Genomic DNA, 20,919 nt, shown 5'->3' with positions numbered 1-20,919 from the left:
CCTGGCAGCACTGTTTTCTAAGAATTCAGCCTGGTACAGACCGAGTGTCTACTGAGACTGATTAAATACATTCACATTTTAATAGCAGTAAAGCAAAGAGGAAATGAAGATATCCGCATGCACAGCACAAAATGAATTGAGACCACACGCATGCACACATATGAGCACGCATGTGCACGCGGCGCATGTGCACGCACAGGTCTCCTGATTAAGACTGACTCAGTGCACACCTCATCAACCCTCGGCGACAACTCCCCCGAGAAAACAGGCCTCATTATGCCAGAACAAAAACAATGACACCCAGTGCTAGCCGTGACTCTTTTGCTAATGGACAAGCTGAGCTGGGGAAGCAGATCTGGATCTATGGATGTGTTGGTACCAAGAGTGTGCGAGCATGAAACCTGATGTGATAGCGTGCCTCGTGGGCAAGTATTATTCCAACTGTATATCATTAGCAGGGTGCGTTTTCTAATTAGCAATAGGGCAGAATAATGAATACAGCTCCATTAATCAAAAGGTAATATATGTAAAAGCACTGTTTTATGGCCTTAGGGAAGAATGTGAAAGGTAGGAGAGAAAACACAAAAATGAGATGGAATGTGAAAACAGCTATCACTGCCTCTCTGGGAAGAACATTGCTTTTCATATTCATTTACACACACTCTTTTATGCAATTTAGGGTGCTTGCTCTTTGGAGCCCAAATAGGGTGAATTTGAAGTAGGGAGAGTCAAATGAGCAGGGAAATTTGAGTCAGCACAAGCCCTCCTCTTTAATGCTATTCAAATTATAGCACAAATTGTTGTATTACATTATAATTCATAAGAGATAGACTTTGCCATATACTGTAGGCTGGGTGTCATGCCCTATTTAGAAGTTGGCTAACTGTAACTATAGGAGGTGAGGGCAGGTAATTTTGATGGGACTGAAAAGTAATTATCTGAGTGTTAGCCTGTGCTGAGAACTACGAGAACTACGGTGAGACTGTGATTATATTATCCAAATGGTGGCTAGTATTTTTACTTCTTTACCTTTGAGTACAATGCAGAAAGAAGGGGCACTATGACATGGGTGAAACCATATTTGAAAGTGAGAACTGAGGTTCAGTCTAAAACTTGTGTGAAACTCTTATTTTTGGCACAACTGTGCACCCTTACGTTGAAGACGGAGGTGTCATTTTTGTATATCACTTTTTTTTTTTTTTCATTTCATGCACTTCAGATACACTCTTATGAGTGCAACAGGAAGTGTCCTTGATTTCTGACATTATTGTACAAGCAGCCAATAATACAAGATGTAAGGGTCAGAAACTGAGCCATAATTGTCCCGATAATATTCCTCCAACATTTGAATGATGTAAGAGAGAAATGCTAGGAAATTAAATAAGAGAAATAAGAGATAAGGAGAGACACAGAGCACAACTTTTTTTTTTTATTTTTTTATCTAAATCAATCTCTTCACAGTGCTATTATTTATCAATACATCACTCACAGAGGCACAGAGGAAAAATGGGGTCATTTGTATGTAGGTGAGGTGGGATGGGAGAGAGAGTGAGAGTGTGAGAGTGAGAGAGAGAGAGAGAGAGAGAGAGAGAGAGAGAGAGAGAGAGAGAGAGAGAGAGAGAAAGAGAGAGGAGATGATCCTGGTGACTCCTCCAGAAATGTTTGAGAAAGCATTTAAGTGATCTGATTTTGTCGCTGCCACAACAATCCCGGCTACCTTGTGCTGAATCTCCAACTCAAGCCTTTTTTCATACATTTGCACCTCGCAATCCAAAGTGAGCACAGCCATCTCCCTGTGACAGGAGCCCGGGCTTTTAAATGCATCCTAAGATATAAATAAACTTTGCTGAGCGGGAGCTGCAAATGCATTTATCCACCCCTCCAAAAAATGGAGACGAATTCTGAAGTCTGTCCGAAGGGAAAAAAAAGGGGGAAAAAGAAATGTCATTAAATTCCACTGAAATATGGATCACTTTTCACAGGAAAAGACACTTGGCACGCTGGAAGTCAAAGTCATTCAAAGTTTATTCATCTAATCTTCCTACTGCAATTATATGATAGAGTTCTTTGTTTGATGAATCAATGAATCATTCAGATTTAAGTATCGGATATCAGTGTTGCAAAATATAAAAAGCAAAGCTTATTAATTTGCTGTTTATCTTAATAAACTGGTACATTTAAAAATCATCCTAATAAATTCTCCATCAATAAAAATAATGCATTCCAAAATACTTTTGCAATGTTTAATAATATATTCTATACTAATATAAAAAACAATAGATAATATGCTTCTTTTTTGTGTTTTTACATATTTAAGTGGCAAAAAACAGATCAAATCATTTCACACACTGGAAGCAAGTTATCATCTTCATAATAACAAGATCTTGTCTTTTACACAGATATATTATTTGCTGAAATGCCTATATTAATTTTTAAATTGGAGGCAAAATGGCTAAAATCCACCATGCAGAAATAAAAAAGGGAAAGTAAAATTACTGAAAGTGCAAAATGTTGTGGAAAAACTCCAGCTCGGTCTGTGTTTTGTGGATTCAATAAACAGAAGGAGTTCAAATTGTAGACAGAAAAAAAGAGAGGGAGAGAGAAAGGAGTTCATTTTTGACATGCATAAGATTCTCAGTGATTTGACATGTTGTCTCAACCATGATTTGTTGCCACTCCCCAAGGAGCAGAGTTAAAAGTCTTGGAGTGACTCGAGGAAGACATACACTTTAATCACGTTAGCGAAGTTTCATGAAAATTTCAGATCAAGATGCCAACATCTGCTTTCCATTATTAATCACTGTTGTCACCACAGAGAAGATCCTGGCAATATGATACACTGACTTCTGAAGTTACTTACTTTCTACTGTAACACAGGTATGACTGTTGCACACACACACACACACACACACACACTGAAACAGACAAGAGAGAGAGACATACCAAGGCACACAGATTCACATGCAAGCACAATTGTTAAAGAACAGATTACATGTAATGGGATTATGGTAATCATGTACACACACACACACACACACACACACACACACACACACACACACACACACACACACACACACACACACACAAACAGTTTAATTTAAAGACAAATGGAAAAATGGCCCATATGAAACAAGAAAGAAACAAGCAAGAAAATTGAAAACAGACAATATAAATAGAAAGGAAAAAACATGTAAATGAGTGTGAGAGAGAGCGAAAGAGAGAGGGGGCCGCGATGAGTTAGTGAGGAAGACAGAATAAAAGAGAATGAGACGAGTTGGCTTTTTTGCATTCCTCTCACTTAAACATCACGCCTCTCCCTACTTAAAAAGAGGCCCTCCATGTCTATTTCCTATTCTATCTTATCAGTGGCATTTATCTGCTAACGAGGGTAATGATATCAGCTATATCAAAGTAGCACTTTTGTCATGTTGCATTAGAGTCCCTCCCCCTATACCTGGTTACGCACCGCTGATCAGCAATTGTTTGCTCAGATACCGAGTGAAAGACAACTATTTATGTATAAAAGAGAGGAGCCTGTCTTGTACTTGGCAGATGATCATTCTTAATCAGCTCGCCACCTCCTAACAACCTGCATCTCTTTTTTCCCCTCGTTTTTTTTTCTTTTCCTTTTTTCAACTTAGCTCAGGCTGTCTTTCACTCGTCTCTTCATGTGGACTAGGTTATCCGATCAGACTGTGAAACAAGCCAGCGAGGGGACGCCTGACAACGCCAATTAGAGAGGACAGAACAGCACGCCCATTCTGCATGCATCACACAAAATAAGGCTTTTGTGTGCAAAGTGTTACTCTTGAGCGAAAAAAAGGCATCTTTGTTTGGAGTACAAGCTTCAATGGCTATCTCGCTAACGAACGAGCAATGGAGCTTGTTGTGATGCCAAAACAGGACAGTGTTGCCTCATTAGAAGCACAACTATTTTATTAATATAAAAAAAATCTGTTATATTCAAATTTAAAACATAAATACATTCCATTTGTGATGCAGGGACATGGATATAAATCGGTGTAATAGTGAGAATCTAGGCACAGAAATAAACATGCAAGTGCATTTCTCTGGAGGCCAAAGTTCAGCTATATTCCTGTGCTGGATGTTCAACCAGCTCTGGTTTGAAATCATTTGAGAGAGACACTGCACCGCAACATAAGTGTGAGGTCAGTTTGCACCATACAATCGCAGGCAATAAGAGATCACTCCTCCCTGACCTAAAATTACCCGAAGCAGAGTTTCCTCACGCCAGGACAAATGTGACTACAGCTTAAACTCACGGGGCCAACCGGCAAATGTGTGGAACAGCCCGCAGTTTGTAACTCTACCTAAAGTTTCAGGCGTGTTATAGAAGTTGTACATTCACAGTTATTACTGTCTCTTGTAATGAAGGTGAGGAAGGATGAGAATGGGTGTTTGCAGGAAGACATACAGGTAACCATGCTCATCTCAGCACTACGCTCTGCGTCACAACACCAGCAGATGGCGCTTTAGCCCTTTAGATCCATGTCTTTCTTCACACACACACCCACCTACCCACCCAGACACACACACACACACACACACACACACATCGAAGTGCTATCTCTCTCTCATGCTCTCTTTCTCTCTCTTTTTCTCTCTCTCACACACACACATACACATACACACACGTGTATGAATGAACAAATTGGGGCAGATGTAAACAAGCTACACGTAGAATTGCACGATATCTATACGAAAAGCCTTGGTGTGATAAGACTGGACCTCTTGCTCCATTTATTTATAAGGACAGATCAAATTGCTACTGAATGCATATTACTCTGTGATAGTTTGTCAAATATTTAGCATGATCATTTATTTATTCATTCTCTGCAGACTTCACTGCATAGCTGTAATGTAATAATACAACTAATAATATAGCAAAGTTCCTTGTTCATAAATAGCATTATAACAACAGATGTTAGAAATTACTCAGTGAGGATGAAGTGAATAAATAAAGCTGATAAAATGCTTATGGAATTTAAAGCGGTGTTCTTCTTTTTGGTGTGTATAGATGAATTCAGAACTAAGTGTGAATACACGTGCGCACGCTCACACACTCACACGCACAGACACACACACAACCACACATACATGCAAACAGCAGTGTACTGAGAAGTGCAGCGAGAGCACAAAGCGCACTGAAGCAGTTGGGTTCAAGGAAACAATATGAGATCGATATGCACGCGCCTCTCTGTGTCTCCGAGGCGTGCGGGGCCTGAAAGCCCAGCGGTGCTGCTCTTCTAACACGGGCTTCATTACCACACTGCATCACGGGGTCACTTATCAGATACAATAAGAGAGGGAATGAAGAGAGGGAGCGAGGAGGAACACTGAGGAAGGCCACTGAAGGCCAGGCCGATCCTTCTTAATGTCCACACAGAGCGTGATGTTTTATCTTAATCAGAACGATGCCAGTGCAGATATGCTCACACGGAGGCAGAAAACAGACAATAAACACCGCACATACATGCACAAGAACACCCATGCACACAAAGAAATGCACAGGCAGTCAACGTGATGGCATTTGGATTAAAAGGAAGAGGAACTGAGGCAAAGAGCTGGTTGTGTTCTTGGATAGGAGGCTGACTGGCTGACTGTAGTTTGTGCTTTCAGCGCTGTGATGCTGACTGACTGAGCACCTGATGGTCTGTGGGAAAGACCCAGCTCAGCCCTTCACGCTCCCATGCTCATCGCTCAGCCACCCAGGGAGCCGTGTCCTTCATGGGACCTCCACCCCTCACTGCCCCGATAGTGCCTCCCTACCTGTCTGGCTCCCTTTACCTCCACCTCTGCAGCCTCGCAGGAGAAAGGGACAGGCCTTGCTAATTGGTGATCAGGGATGGAAGTCACACTGGGTGGTGGCCTCATTGCGATGGGGCCAAAGGGCCGGGACAAAAATGTTGAGGGGTGCAGGCAGGCAGTTGCTGAAAGGTTGAGAGCTGAATCTGAATGATAGCAGGGAAGGCAGAGGCTTAGACCCTAAAGTGACAGCACAACACACATACATCCACACACACACCACAGACAGCCGGACTTGTGATGCAGACTGACGCTGAGATGCTAGAGACAACTGGGGACATAAATAAATAAATAAATAAATAAATAAATAAATAAATAAATCAGAAAAAACATGGAGGGAGATGCATTTAACACACTGTAAAAATCTCAATCTTAATGGTCTCATATTGAGTGTTAAAATCTTGTTTTTCTTAAAACAGGTGAAAAAAAATCTGGATGAGATAATCCAGCATGTTTCGAATGCAGTTTCACTTGTTTTTTTTGGGAGCAAGTGTAAAGATGTTGAAACAAGGCAGACCAGGCCACAAGTATTAAGATAACGACACTTGAAGAAAATTCAAGAAAATTCTGGAAACAAGTTGATTAGCATTGGAAACAAGTGGGATTACACACCCCACTGGCAGATTATGGCAACTGGTGCAACAATCAAACTAAATGTTAACACTGGATATGAGACTAAATGGCTTGTTAAGATGGAGATTTTCTGCAGTGACAAAATACTTTTTACGGGCTGGATCCCCTTTATTTTAAAGATATTTAATGATAAACTACTTTCCCCCCAAAAATGGCTTCATATTGTTCTAGACTGTTTCATAACTCTTCAAATATATAAATGCATAACGTCTGACCACAGGTATTTCTTTGAGTCTCATGTTTGCCTTTGCCTCTATTGCAGGTGGAATAAATATCTGAATAGAGAAGGACAGCAGAGAGATGTAAACCCTCCTGTGTCTGCGCTTCAAATGAACAAACAGCTGTGTTGCTGCTGGAGCTGAACAGAGGCATTGAGCCGTGTGGCCAGCCCCTTGCCCTTTCCCTGTTGCCTTGGCTGGCTGTAAACAGACTGAGAGGCAGGGAGGTCGAGGCATCAAGCCTGGGAGCCTCGGCTCCACAGAGGCACGCTAATTACAACAATAATGGAGCCTGATCGCAGGTCCTCACAGGCCAAGTCTCCCAGTAAACTACCTCTATGTATACTTTCTAGCAATGCTGCTTTTCCTGTTGTTAGAGATTAGCACATAGACATTCTCTGTACCCCGCTAGGGGGACGCCTGGGCTGGTTAGAGCATGTTAAAAAGGCCCCCAGCCTCGGCTCAGGCACCAGGCCCTGGCCTAGCATAGTTAGGCCTAATGAGCAGGCGTTAGCGTAAACATGCGTTAATGCTGTGGGGAAACAGGCAGGGTCGGGTCAGGGAAGTGGTGTTAGCGGTGGGGTAGCTAGCATGCCGGAGCTGGGGTCCTGATTAGTGCTCATAAATAATGCAGTAGGCCAGGCTGGTGGGAGAACGGGATTGGCTGCATCAGGGTGAGGCTGCATAATGATGACAAGCGACCTGTGTGAGGTCGCAGTGAGTCAGGCGCTGCTGGTAAGCCTATGATTCAAGCAAAATCATGACACCCATATGAAAAGTCCTCGTTTATTTTGTGTCATCCAGACATCCAACAGCACTCCTCCTCTTACCAGTGATGGTGTTAGCCTCTGTGAGCCTCTTCACCTCGGTGACATATGCCATTGCAGAGCTGATCATTAACCCTTCAGTGGCCGGGCTATGGGGTGTAACGCAGTGGACAGGGCTGCAGGCGACAACCAGGGCTTCACACTTGGCTATGTGTCAGCTTGGAGGGAAGTGGGAGACAGAGTTCAGAGGTCAAATCCATTATGGCGAATTGAGAGGGAGTTTCTGTTTGAGGGTGACATGTCATATGTTGCTATGGGAACAGGGGGTCAGAACCCTGCCCTCTGTGAACTTCAGCTGAGACCAGAGGAGAAAGTGAGACTGAAGGGCTCGCACACAACTCCGCTAAACCACAAAATCAATCAGCATAGAGGGAGGAGCGGCTTTCTTGTGTAGAGAATTAGCTCAGCCCTCAACTACCAGACAAAAATCAAAACCCTCACATGAAATTTTAGGAAATGCTGTTTTGACTTAGTTGTGGATTTGTTAGAAACAGTGTTAGAAATTGAGCAATAGAACTTAACAAAAAAATATCCAGGCTAAACGAAAGAAGCGCAAATAATCAAAGTGAGATTAAATAAAATAATAAGAAGTTAAATAAAACAAACAAACAAACAAACAAAGGGCAAGGCATAAACCAAGCTGGCATTTGATGTAACCAGACCTTCTCCCTGGAAAACAACACAAAAACACACAAGGTGGGGCTGGACCTGGAAAACACAAGGTTGGTCCACTACATTTTTGGCTGCAAAAACAATATCACCTATAATGTAGTGCGCGCACACACACACACACACACACACACACACACACACACACACACACACACACACACACATATACACACATTCACACACCATTCCCTCCACACATACAGCGATGGCTCAGAGTCAAGTCCAGACGAGGGCATGCATCTGAAACCAAGAGTGAATCCATATTACATGTGTAGTGTGCTGTCTGTCTGGGTCCGGGTCATCAATTATGAATAGAAATATACAGCCTCCACAGCCTAGTGCCTAGTGTCTCACTGCTTGTAAAGGATTACTTAAAAGGGGGACAGAAGCACAGGTTTGTCATTCAGATGCATGCCCAGGACTTAAGAGACAGACACCAAGAAGGTTTCCGGTTCTCTTTCACTTTCCCGCCAGGGGAACTTTCTGCTCTTTTCATTTAGGCCATTCCCTTTTGTTTTGATCCTATGTGAGGTATCAAAAGTTGGACTGTAAAACACGACCAGCCACAGTGTCAAGAGTTAAGTCAGACAAACTATAACGATGTATTGATACACACATGCATGCCCTTTGTGGCCTCAAGGCTTCACTCCTGTCAAAGTATGTTTTTTTCAGTTATATTGCTAATGGCATCATAATTCCAGGAAAATCATGGCTATTCACTTGTATGTTTATCATGTCAAGCTGAAAAACATGAAAAAACCCAGTAAAGTCCTTGTTGTAGCTGTTCAGAGAAAAACAACAGTAACAAAACAACAGCCCAATGGCACACCGTATCCACTGTATGCATAATGTTTCTCCTGTGGAGGAGTCATTAGTCATAACTAAACATTTCAAATCTTCCAAGAATTAAACAAAACATCCCATCTTTGTGTGTGTTTACGTGTAATCTAACACACCCAGCTACAATGCAGTAGGCCTGGAATTACAGAGCACATGTAGCTGGCAAAACAAATTTGCAATTCTCCTTGTCTATTCCCAAACCCCCAGTGTACTGCACACGCCCTCTGGAGACAGAACAAACAGCGGTTAAGATGTTTAAAAGGCGTTGCTCTCTTAGATACCTGTGCTGTTGAATACCAATAGACTGCTTTTACATTAAGGGGGGTGGCGACAAGGTCCTACATTCTGAGCTAGTGGGGGAAATGCTAACTCCTCTGGATTCCTCAAGGGCAAATATGTGCTTATTGCCTTTGCGTGATGTTGTGTGAAGGTGTATCATTCTGCCTGTGTAGCTTATTCAGTCTATGAGCTGAAGTAAACACTGTGGGCCTGCAAGTGTGTTGTGCTGTGTGTGCCGTAGTCGTTTCGACTGGTGGGATATATCCCACTGATTTCTAAAAGGTCACTATCATTATTGTTGCTTAGCAACCTTGTATGCGGAGCCATAGGTATACACTGTACAGAAATTGAGAGTGTCAGTGTGTGCTTACGTGGAGAAGATAATGAGAATATAAAATGGGTGCATGATGATGACAATGGCAATTTAAATTCCCTTTATATTGATATAAAGTATAGAGTAGATGATTGATAGACCTGACAGATGACACTGATCTGTTATGTAAAACATGCATTGCTCAGTGTGCTCTGTCTTAAATGGAAAATGACTAGCGCTAGCAGGCACAATATAAATCCAAGGTGCCATCCTATTCACTTCAGTCAGAGCCGGACTATAGGCCTCTTTTCTGAGGATGTGGAATTTTCACTGGATGTTTTTGCATCTTGCGTGATGATGTCTGCCTGAGGCTGGATGCAAGTTGGTCTAGGCTATAATACAATGTTAAAGCCAGTGCAAGGTATGTACAGAGCCCAGTATAGAGGCAGAGTGATCTCTGACTCATGTCCCATTTGTGGAGGTTGATGGATTTCCCCCATGCTCTGCTCCCTCAGCTCTGTGGGGAGAAGGCAAGGCTGATAAGGTGATTTATCTGCACCTTTCCACCTGCTGTAATGGATGGCACATCCACCTTTCCCTGAAACTTCATCATCTCACAGCTGCACACCCCCTCTCAGGAAGATGGAGAAGGGAGAGAGAGAGAGAGGGAGAGAGAGAGAGGGAGAGAAAGAGAGAAGAAGAGTGAAAAAGAGATGAATGGAAAAAGTCACACTACATAAAAAAGGGGGGAAAAAAGACTAACCAGATAGAGACTTCTTCCCCACACTTTCTCATTAAGGTTAGGAGAGTGCGGGCACATGACACTTAGCACTTTGAAGCCACTAAATCACACTCCAATGTCAAGTGGAACCAAAATATTGGATAGATCCCAGCTTCAGCTCATTGCTACAGTAGCTTTGATTGATTCCTTGATTCCTTCATCTAGCCTTGCTCCTTTGGGGTCTTTGCCCCGTGTTTCTATTGCATAGCTACACGATGTTGGCAAAATGATGGGAGTGCTCAACAGTATGTGGATGGTAGGTTTTAATACTGGCTTCTAATATGGGCTGTGAAGCTTCTATTTCAGTGTCAGCTTTGTGAAGTGCACAATATACAGTGATCCTGCTAATGGCGACTCACTAATCACTATTGCTCGTTTCTAATGCAGTTTGCCCATTTTTGACACATATTGGCATGATTTTCATTACCGTTCCCGTTGGCATATTAAATAATATTTCATTTCTTGCACCTGCAATTTCAGCATCAGGTATTTGGCCTGTTTTGCCTTGTGCTGCTTTGAAAAGTTACAGTGGTGAAAGTTGACGCATACTGCTAATTGGCATTCAACTTAATATGACTCGCCAGTGTATAGCTCCCTTTGTAATTGTGATTTAGATACTTCAAAGTTAAGGGCCTTTTTCATGTGGTGTTTCACTTATTTTGTCCACCCCCTGTACAGTGCACAGCACCACATTCTGCATGAGAATCCAATACACTGAGGAGCCAGTGGTGCTCCTCAAGCATCCGATGTTGAGTGAAACTCGGAGGCCTCTTTATTTGAAGTCCTATCTGTATTCTATGCTGTTATCAGCTCCCCAGCTTTTCTTAAATATAATTATGATTTTTACACCAGAGAGGATATCCATTAACCCCAGTGATGGGCATTAGAAGCACAGCAGCATGCCGCTGGTCTCTGCTTCAGTGCTTGAGGCTGCTGGCTGACTTGCCTATGTTTCAACAGCAAAGAGTGAAGTGGGCGGAGGGATGAGAAGGAGGAGGGAGACAATCAATAGCAGATCAAACTGTTTTAGCTTACCTTGGGCTGGAGAGAGAGAGAGGCATCATAATGAGCAAAGACATTGTTTACTCGCCAAGCCTTCCCACGGCAGAGTGAACTACTCTGGGCATTGGGTATCTCTGATACATTCATCCACCTAAAATGAGAGAGGGAATTAGAACAGAATGAGGTAAAACAGCTGGCCATTTGTTGCACTGGACAGAGTTGTACAAAGTTTCTCAGTTTCAATAGCTTCACTTCATACTCAATAACTGAAATGCTACTTGGAACAATGTTACTACCTGAATTTACTGGTAATTTCAAAAACAAATAATTCTAACTATTGTGTGAACAAAGTGCTTTAGTTGTATGCCAGAAATGATGATGAACAGTTTTTTTAAATTGTGAATAAATCATATTGGAATGATACTTCCCATAAAGACAAAGGAAAATAACACAAAAGTGAAGAGAATATGAAAAAGCAAAAGTTAAAACCTCCTATATATAGGGGATAATCCATAATGAGGTGTGTGTTAATTGAGCCATGGAACATGAGAGACTGAGTGTAATAATAAATAACATCATGGCTGTGATTTGGTGATTTCTATAATACACAGACCTCAAGTGCTTTTGTACAACCTTTATGATTCTGTAGCAACAATATTGTTTTCATCTCAAACAAAATACTGAGATAAAGTTGTGATTACTGTTTTTAAATATTCTTTGTGAAAAAGTAGCTCTCTAAACTAAAACTAATTTGGCAAGATAAACCTATCTGCAGGGTAGACTGTGCACAGCCTACATGCAACGTTACATCTGTTATAATGTATACTGGCTCTACTTGGTTTGACTCGGCATGTGGGCCCAGGACGATGGGGATTTGCATTTCCATTAAAACAGTGCTACCCGCTTGAAGGTGTATCTTTAACGGCGAAGCCCTACCAATTGCTCGTGGGTATGTTGACTAGTTTTTCCTCACTTCACCACGAGTGTTTTATTTCCAAAAAATCAACAAGACCAACTTGAAATGGCTGCTTCATATGACCAATATTAGTGCAACTAAGAGATTCACTGAAAAAGATTTTTTTTTTTTTTTTTTTATATGGTTAGATCAACTACAGTGGAACTTGCACAAGTGTCACTATAGTGACTTTCTGGGGGTAAGCAGCTCGGTTTCAGAGCAGTTTCATTTCTCTCTGACCAATGAATGATGACAAAGCTGTCTGACATTGCTGCAGACCATATCGGGCGCAGCTCAGCACAACTTGGTGTCTTTAAACCGGTAATGGGAATGCTAATCGATGTGGTGAGGTTCGACTTGGTGGAGCCGAAAGTGCCAATGGAGAAACTGCATTCTATCCCACTTTGTTGAACTCATCCTCTGTGACTGCGATGTGGCGGTAACTTTATGAATGGTAGCGTTTGCATTGTTTTCGTTTTCTCCTTCAGACTCATAACCCAAATCAAAAGTTTGGAAATTTAACAATATTCTTTTTTAGCCACTCAGAGAATGTTGATTCAGTTGCTTGTTGTCACTTGTTAACGTTATTAGAAAGTCACCAGCTCCAGCTTCTCATTTAAACAGTTATATTTTGAGAATAAAGTTGCATTAAGTTTCAATTAGAACTATATGGTAACATATGTTGGTTCTGGCCGGCGTACAAATTTAGAGCAGTGATTACTGAACACAGACTATTGCCCCTTTTCCACTAGTACCTACTCGGCTTGACTCAGCTCGACTCTACTCTCCTCGACATGGTTTCGGTGGTTTTCCATTACAATTGAGTACCAGCTCACCGTGGGTGGAGTCGTCACAGCAAGGCAGCGCACCATCCAGCTCCCTCTGGATTCTTTGGGCCGCCACAAAGCACAGAAAAGCCATTTTCCGACTTTGCCAACTTCAGCGATAATCAATGCACAGGGTCGCTGTTGCCGTTTTTTTTTTTTTTTTAATGCCGGGTTTGGTTTGAGTCACTCTCATGTGTCGTCACTCCCCGTCCAACCAATGGCCTGCACGGCGTTTACGTCACATTTCGGCTCGACTCAGCTCAACTCAGCTCGCTTGGAACCCTGGCTGAGTAGGTCCCAAAATAGTACCTGCTACCAGGTACTACCACCTAATGGAAAAGCTCTCAAACCGAGTAGAGTCCAGCCGAGTAGGTACTAGTGGAAAAGCACCATAAGTCTCCTTACACAATTTGAGCACACACTCTCCAGCCAATCAGAAAAGGCTATTCACCCAGATCTTGGTATAAAGCAAAATATCGTATGTTTTGCATGCATTTCACTGCATGCTTCCCACAGATATCCATTTTTCATGTGACAACCTTTATACAATGCTCTTTATGAATCTTAGCGTTGAATGTGAACTTACATAGAACGGTACTGTCATGTTGTGCCATGTGCAGCAGGCAGCTGGTGATGATGTCAGAGGTGACAGGACAGGAGTGGCTGTGGTAATGGTGGGAGTTGGAGTCTTAGCGCTACCTCTCAGTGCCTTGTAGCAATGGCTGGTGGAGTGACATTGACCCATGACTCCAACCTCCCTCCTCCGCCACAGCCTCCAAGCTGCAAAAAGCATGCCTGAGGGGGGGGAGGGAGGGAGGGGGGTCAGATTAGAGAGAGAGTGAGGTGGTAGAGAAGAGAAGGAGGGGTAGGGGTGTTATGGTAAGTGTCCAGGGAGGAAAAAACAAAGTGCTAAGGTTCTTGAATGAATTGAGGGGTGGATCCCTTTTTTTCTAATTTTCAGTCAACTGCCAGTCATCACAATGGGAGTGAAACTGCTGAATGATTGTTTTTTATGTCCCTAATGTTTTCTCCCTCCTTCGTTTTTGGTCTTTTACTTTGTTGTCAGTCATCTTTCAGTCATTTTTCCTTTTGTCCTCTCTTAGTCACCAAGGTTCCACCTGGCCGAGCCTGCAGTGCTCTCTCTCTCTCTCTCTCTTTCTCTCTCTCTCACAGAGCTGAAGTGACCACGCAGCACACATGTGTCACAGACCTGCCAAACAGGGGGAACCAGCAGTGATTTAGCAAACAAGCGCTCAATCAATGGTGCAGTGGAGCGTGTAACACATGCCAGTCAAAACCTATTACGTTCAAACAGCCCTCTTCAACTTCCACTCCACTGGTCCGACCCTTGGGCTGGCAGCCAAAGAGGCTGGCCAAGGAGCCGCGAGCAGAGGAGAGCCACAAGGTTAGAAAGTCAACACAGGCACATTTGACAAATAATAAAAAAAAATGCTGCTACTGTGCCAATGCACTTTACTCTAAAGCATCACAGATCAAGATGAGTGGACATGGTACGCAGATGCAGAACAAATCCCCTATCCAAGCTAAGATATGACTATAAATACATCATAGAAAGAACTGAATGGCATGTTTACAGCAGCAGCTGACTCTGTTCCTTCAGTAAAAAGGCCTGAGTTAAACTAATGCCAATATAACTTCTAATGAAAGCTTCTGTATAAGTTGTGTGATGATGAACTCAGTCCTCTGGTCTCTCTCCCTGTTCCTGTCATTGCTGCTCTCTGGACATCAGTGTGATAACCAGGTTCCTGGCATCGCTCCGTGACTCACACACATGCATGTGCACGTCAGCAAACACACACACACACATACACATACACATACACACAGACACGTACACACACTCAAACACATGAGAAGAATTTGAAACACACACTCACACAAACACACATGCAGACACAAAACCCCCACACCCACCCACCCGCCCACACATACACACAAACACAGACGCACACACGCGCGCACAGACACAGACACAAGAGGCAGGCTGCGAGCAAGCAGGGTTTTTGTGTAGCACCACATGCGAATGAGGCTAAAAGAAGTGAAATGAGCCCTTTGAGTCAAAGAGGAGCTCGGGGCGTGCTGCAGGCAGAGAGCTCAGTCAGAGAGGGAGCTTGGCAGGCAAATGCGCCTTCTGTTGACAGCTCCCACTGAACATCTAATGGCAAGAGATGGGGGCCCACAACCGCTTTCTTCCACACCATTGGTTTCCCATTTCAACGCATTTAGTAGGGCGCCTCTCAGTGCATTTGTAAATATGTCAAGTCACCATTCATATTTTACAGTTATTAGCATTGTCTCTGGATTTTTCTTTTTTTTTTTTGTTCTAGCATTGTTGTTTTTCTTCTTTTTCTTTCTAAGGAAAGTTCTTTGTTTCAGCTCTTTTTCTGTTCAGAGTTAGAGAACAGGGCTAGGCGCTGATGCCTTGGAGACTGGTAGTTTTTTTGGAGAAGGGGTTTATGTATTCTTTATGATGTGATATACAGCCTGGGAGAGGGAACATTGGGTAAGAACATACCAATGCCAGGCTACGTTCTCAGCATGATATGAGGATGAAAATGATATGAGAATATCTGAGCGCTTGCTCTCTTTCTGTCAAAACCTGAGGCTCCTACTGTAACACACTGGGCTATCAAGGTGTTCACGGTGCTTCTACTTGATTTCCTATTTGCCTATTCATTAGAAAAAAATATATAACAAACAAAAAAACAACTAAAGCAAAAATGCCAATGCTATGTTCAGGATCACAAAAGTAGCAATGGAATGACAGTATGGTACAATGCCATCTGTATAATAATAATAGACAGAAAAGACATACTGTAGTCCTCATATTACTCATACTTGACCAGCAACAGGATAACATCCAGGACAACAGTTAAAAAGATTAAATGAAAACCAACCCATTTCAAGAAATATTTTACGAAAGTCTTAGTTTCAGCATAAAACCAGGCCTGGTGCATTTCAAGGCAGGATTATTATAAATATGCAGTAAAGAATGGCATCATTATTAGAAGAAATGCCACATCTATGACTCTATTCCAATTAATATTGTCTTCTCTTTGCTGTATATGCATACATCACCTTGATGTGCCCACTACTTTGAATGCGCTGAAGGAAATGAAGCAAGAAAGTGCTTTTCTTAATGCTTGAAAATGATAAACATGTTGCTCCTTGGCTATCTAATTTGCTGTGATGGCATTAATCAGTGTTGCGCGGCGGGCGATGGCAAAGCAGAAAGGACAAAATGAACCAGGACATTAGTCAATGGAAGAATGATGCATTACCTGTTCACTCATAAAGTCATTTGAGTGGGGAAATTAGAGAAAGGACACATTGTTCACATGACTTAGGCTCCGCATGTTAGTACTACTGTAAACTCCAAACTCAGAGTTTAACTGTTTGACTGCAGGAATACAAACGTCTGTGCATGTCAGTGATGTATAAAAAGAAACCACAAATACTTATTATCCTTGTTGTCCTCCTACCACTCTTACTGCTCCAACTCCTTTTCCTGCTCTTCCAACCTTTACTCCTTTCCCAAGTTCTTCCCACATCTACTCATCTTCCTCCCTCTGCTCTCACTCCTCTCCCAGGTAGTCCTCCCATTGCTGCAGTGCACTGTCACAGCCACCTAGCAACCACCTGGTAACCTGACGCAGGAACTTTAAGCACTTATTCCAGTCCTTTAGTAGTAATGTGCTTTTTTAGCTGAGTGCTTACTGTTGCTGTCCGTTGCGTAGGTGAGTTGGCTTGCTGCATGCTGATCCAAGTGCATTACAGCCTTACTTTTGGCCTCGGTTACTTTTAAAGATACACTCCACTGAAACACAACTACGCACACAACTTTATTTCATTGACAAAATCCTGCTGTTTTTTCTTTCAGATTTCAGCTGCTGTGTTTTTGTATGCTAGGTATCCTTCTGTGTCTTGATAATTTATAATCCTGCACTGGCAAAGTGCTCTCTGGCTGTCTGGCCAAGGGAAACTAATTGATAATAAAGTGATTCCTTCCAGCTAGCCTACATTGCACTGTTTCTAGTTAGTCCCATAACATATTTGATTACTCAATCTCAACAATCTATTCTAATTACTTACTAATTGCTTGGATAGCTTTTTCTTTAAAAACCCAAACAACTATGAGGGTAAACCAAGAGTTCACTACAATTAGCATCAGCTATAATGATAATTAGCCATTCTGTCAAGCTTTATGATGAGTGGGCAGAGACACCTAATAATATATGAACTGTAATAATAATAATGAGTAGAGCCCTGCCACAAATACCAGCTGGTTAATCGAGACTGTATTACATAGACTTTTGAAGTGATAGTTTTAAGTGTTTAGCAAGTAAATATTTATTTGTGTTTTTACTGCTGTCGGTGACTTTCAGCAACATCCTTGTCTATGCTGGGCCTATGTTGTCATGATTTTTGAGATTGCTCCCCTTGCCACAATTATTGTGACTGATGCCTCTGCAAAATGATTGCTTTGGAGCTGTGCTATAAAAGTGGTGAGCATCAGATCACCTTTAAAGCTGGAACATACTGCTAATTGGTGTTCAGTTCACCTATGTAGCTGACTTTGTCAATATGATTGTTAATTCAAAGTTGATGCTTTTTTTACTGGGTGTTTGGATTGGTCTGTCTGCCACCTTACTGTATATGTAGTTTTTTTATTATTTCCGCTTTGAATCAGATTAATGTAATCTTAGTATTTGTAGTCTGTTACTTTTTGCAAATAAACTCTTGCACACAGTCTAACTTGCAGGGACACATCTAATGTGACGTTTCAGTACTAGACCTTCATTGAGCAAATGGTTAGTGAGAGTGGAAAGCCACTCTAAATAGGGAGTGGTTGTAAGTCTGCAACCAATCACATTCCCCGTGTGCAATGCATGCCAAACATCAGTTTACTTTAACTAAAACAGTGTGAGAGAGTTTATTTGCAACTTTTGATCTACTCCGATCTACTACTCCACCTGTCTCATGAAATAGATGTGTGGTGTAGTTTTCTGTTATGTAGTCTGTTACTCACAAATTGTATGGAGAGATTGAACAGAAGGTTGCAGCAGGTAAAGGAGGATGTGTAGACACAGTCAGAGAAAGAATGGATGTAGAAGACAGAGAGAGAAAGAAAGGTAGACATTAGAGGGGGCAGGAAATGGGTACAAACAGAGAGAGACAGACAGGAGAGAGACTGGTGAATGGACAGTGGTAGATGCTGAGACTGTTTGGAGGAGGAGAAAGGAGGTCCCTTGGAGAAGAGACTGCCTAAGAGGAGAGAAAGTGGGGGAACCGAGCCAGACCTCTAACAAGTGATTATACTGAAGCCCCCTCCTCTCTTTCTCTCTCTCCCTCAGGGCATGGGGACAAGAGAGCAGCAGGCTGGCAGCGTCTGCATGTGTGTGCGTACGTATGTGTACGTGTGTCCTTATGTGTGTGTGTGTGTGTATGTGTGCACCCTGCCTGTTTCAGCATATTGTGCCCTGAAACACAAAAAGATGATTAGTGGGATTTTCTGTGGGCTGAACAGCATGCCTTTAAGACTGAGACAGCTGGTAAAGGATGTTCAAGATGAAATGGTCCTGGGGTCTCCTTGCAGCCATTGCACTTGAAGTAAGATATAAAAAAACACCTCCTTTTGGCCAATGTGGCCGCATCCCAGTACCAGCATACATATTTCACTGAAGTAAACGCACAGTAGCAAGATAGCTGACTGTATTACTGTGACGGAGAGGTTGGGATAAATTTAAACATCCCTCTCTTTCTCTCTATCTCACAAGCACGCACATACAAACACACACATGTACACAGGCCTGAACGCACATGTGCATGAACATCCAAACCCACGTACACTCTTAAGGTGTCCCTTTGGCCCAGGGGTTAAACAAACATATTGACTTTAATCAAACTAAACACTTACTCTCAGGCTTATATTAAAACAAGGGGTGAGTCTCTGCATTCCCTCATAGCTCATATAAATCCAACCAACAATATCTATTTATTCCTTTATGCAATATGCCTTTAATAAACATAGTGTCAGAGGGAAACCAAATCATCCACGGCTGAGAGCATGTAAGAAAATCAATTAAAATGAAGTCACAGAGCTGGCTGCCCAATTGTCTGTGGCAGTTATTTGATATAATATGGTTAATACTACTGGCTGGGTAAATTAACACAATTTTGCCAGAGTAGACTGGGGTGGGTTGCAGGCTGCTTGTGCGAGCGTGCATGTGCATGTGTGTGTGTGTGTGTGTGTGTGTGTGTGTGTGTGTGTGTGTGTGTAAGGGTGTGAGAGTGGGGGAGGTGTGAGTGGGGGGCAGAGGGGAGGGCACTGGACTCCCAGGGGACCTCTGGGAGTCAGAGTAATACAACACTTGAAGTAAACAATAGCAAGGGCTGACCAGAGAAGACCTGGGATGCACACTGAATCTACCAGGACGTAATTAAAGCCCTCCCAAATTCGGAGTCATCGTACACACACACTCTCACACCCACACCCAATGTTTTTCTATGTCTCTCTTCATTTCTTCTCCTCTCTCCGCCTCTCACTCCATCTCATTTCTCTTTTCACTTTTACGCTTGGCCATAATAACTCTCTGTCTTATTCTTGCTCTCACACACTTTCTCCCACTCTCTCTCTCAGTGCTGAGCCACATGGCTGGTCATTGTTGGTGGTGCACTGGACTGTGATGCATGGACTTCAGCGGATCGTTTGTATGGTGTCGCAAAGCGATTGATTCCAGGGGGCAGAGGGGCGGCGGCCGGGCCCCCCCCCCCCCCATGGCCTGCTGGGGGAAGGAACTGCAGCCAGGCGCTGAGCTGGAGGGCGGTACGGAGGGTCACAACACATTGTTCTCTCCTCTCAACCCGTCTGGAACCTGTCACACACTTGTAATGGATGGTGAAAGAACGACTCTGAAGAAAAAAAAGAGGGGGAGAAAGTGGAGGAAAAAAAATAGTTAGAGGCACTTCTGGATTTTTTTCAGTGACTATGACAAATGAAGGATCAATTAAGGCTTGAGAGTCTTGAAAGAAGATGATTCCAGATGATCCAAAATGCAGCATGTGTGCTATTAAGAGAACACATCACTGTAAAAGTGTTCCATCTTAATGAGTCATTTAGTCTCATATTCATATTAAAACAAGTGGAAAAATCTGCCAGTGGGATGACATAATCCCTCATGTTTCCAATGTTAATCAATATGGTTCCAGGAATTTCTTGAATCAAGTGTCATTTTCATGGTACTAGTAGACTGATCAACCTTATTCTGCCTTGTTTCAATATATTTATACTTGTTGCCGGAAAAAAAACCTACTGACAAATTTCCTCGCAACTTTTTAAAAAAACAAGTTTTCAACACTGAATACGAGGCTAAAGGCAAATTTTTGCAGTTGCAGTTTGTGGGGAAAACGCACAGAAAGGTGTGTAAGAATCACCAAAAACATTAGGTTTTAAGGTTTGTGAAAAGCTTGAGTTGCTAAGGGTGAGTGTAAAAGAGTTGACGAGGCAACAGCAACTGCGGAGCACAAGGTGAGGAGGGCTGAACAACCGATGACAGATCTGAAAGTCCTAAGAGACTCCACGACACAACGCTGCTCATCAGCAACCCCTAAATGAAGACATGGAACAGGACACCGGATGACAGTGGCTCCCTTGGTATGTGTGCATATGTGTGTGTCTGTGTGCACCTATGTGTGTTGGGCACGATAACTTTGGCACTCTGG

The sequence above is a fragment of the Myripristis murdjan genome, chromosome 1 (genome assembly GCF_902150065.1).
Source record: "Myripristis murdjan chromosome 1, fMyrMur1.1, whole genome shotgun sequence".
NCBI lineage: Eukaryota > Metazoa > Chordata > Actinopteri > Holocentriformes > Holocentridae > Myripristis > Myripristis murdjan.
The sequence above is the reverse complement of the archived record's forward strand: the minus strand, read 5'-3'. Positions refer to the sequence as shown.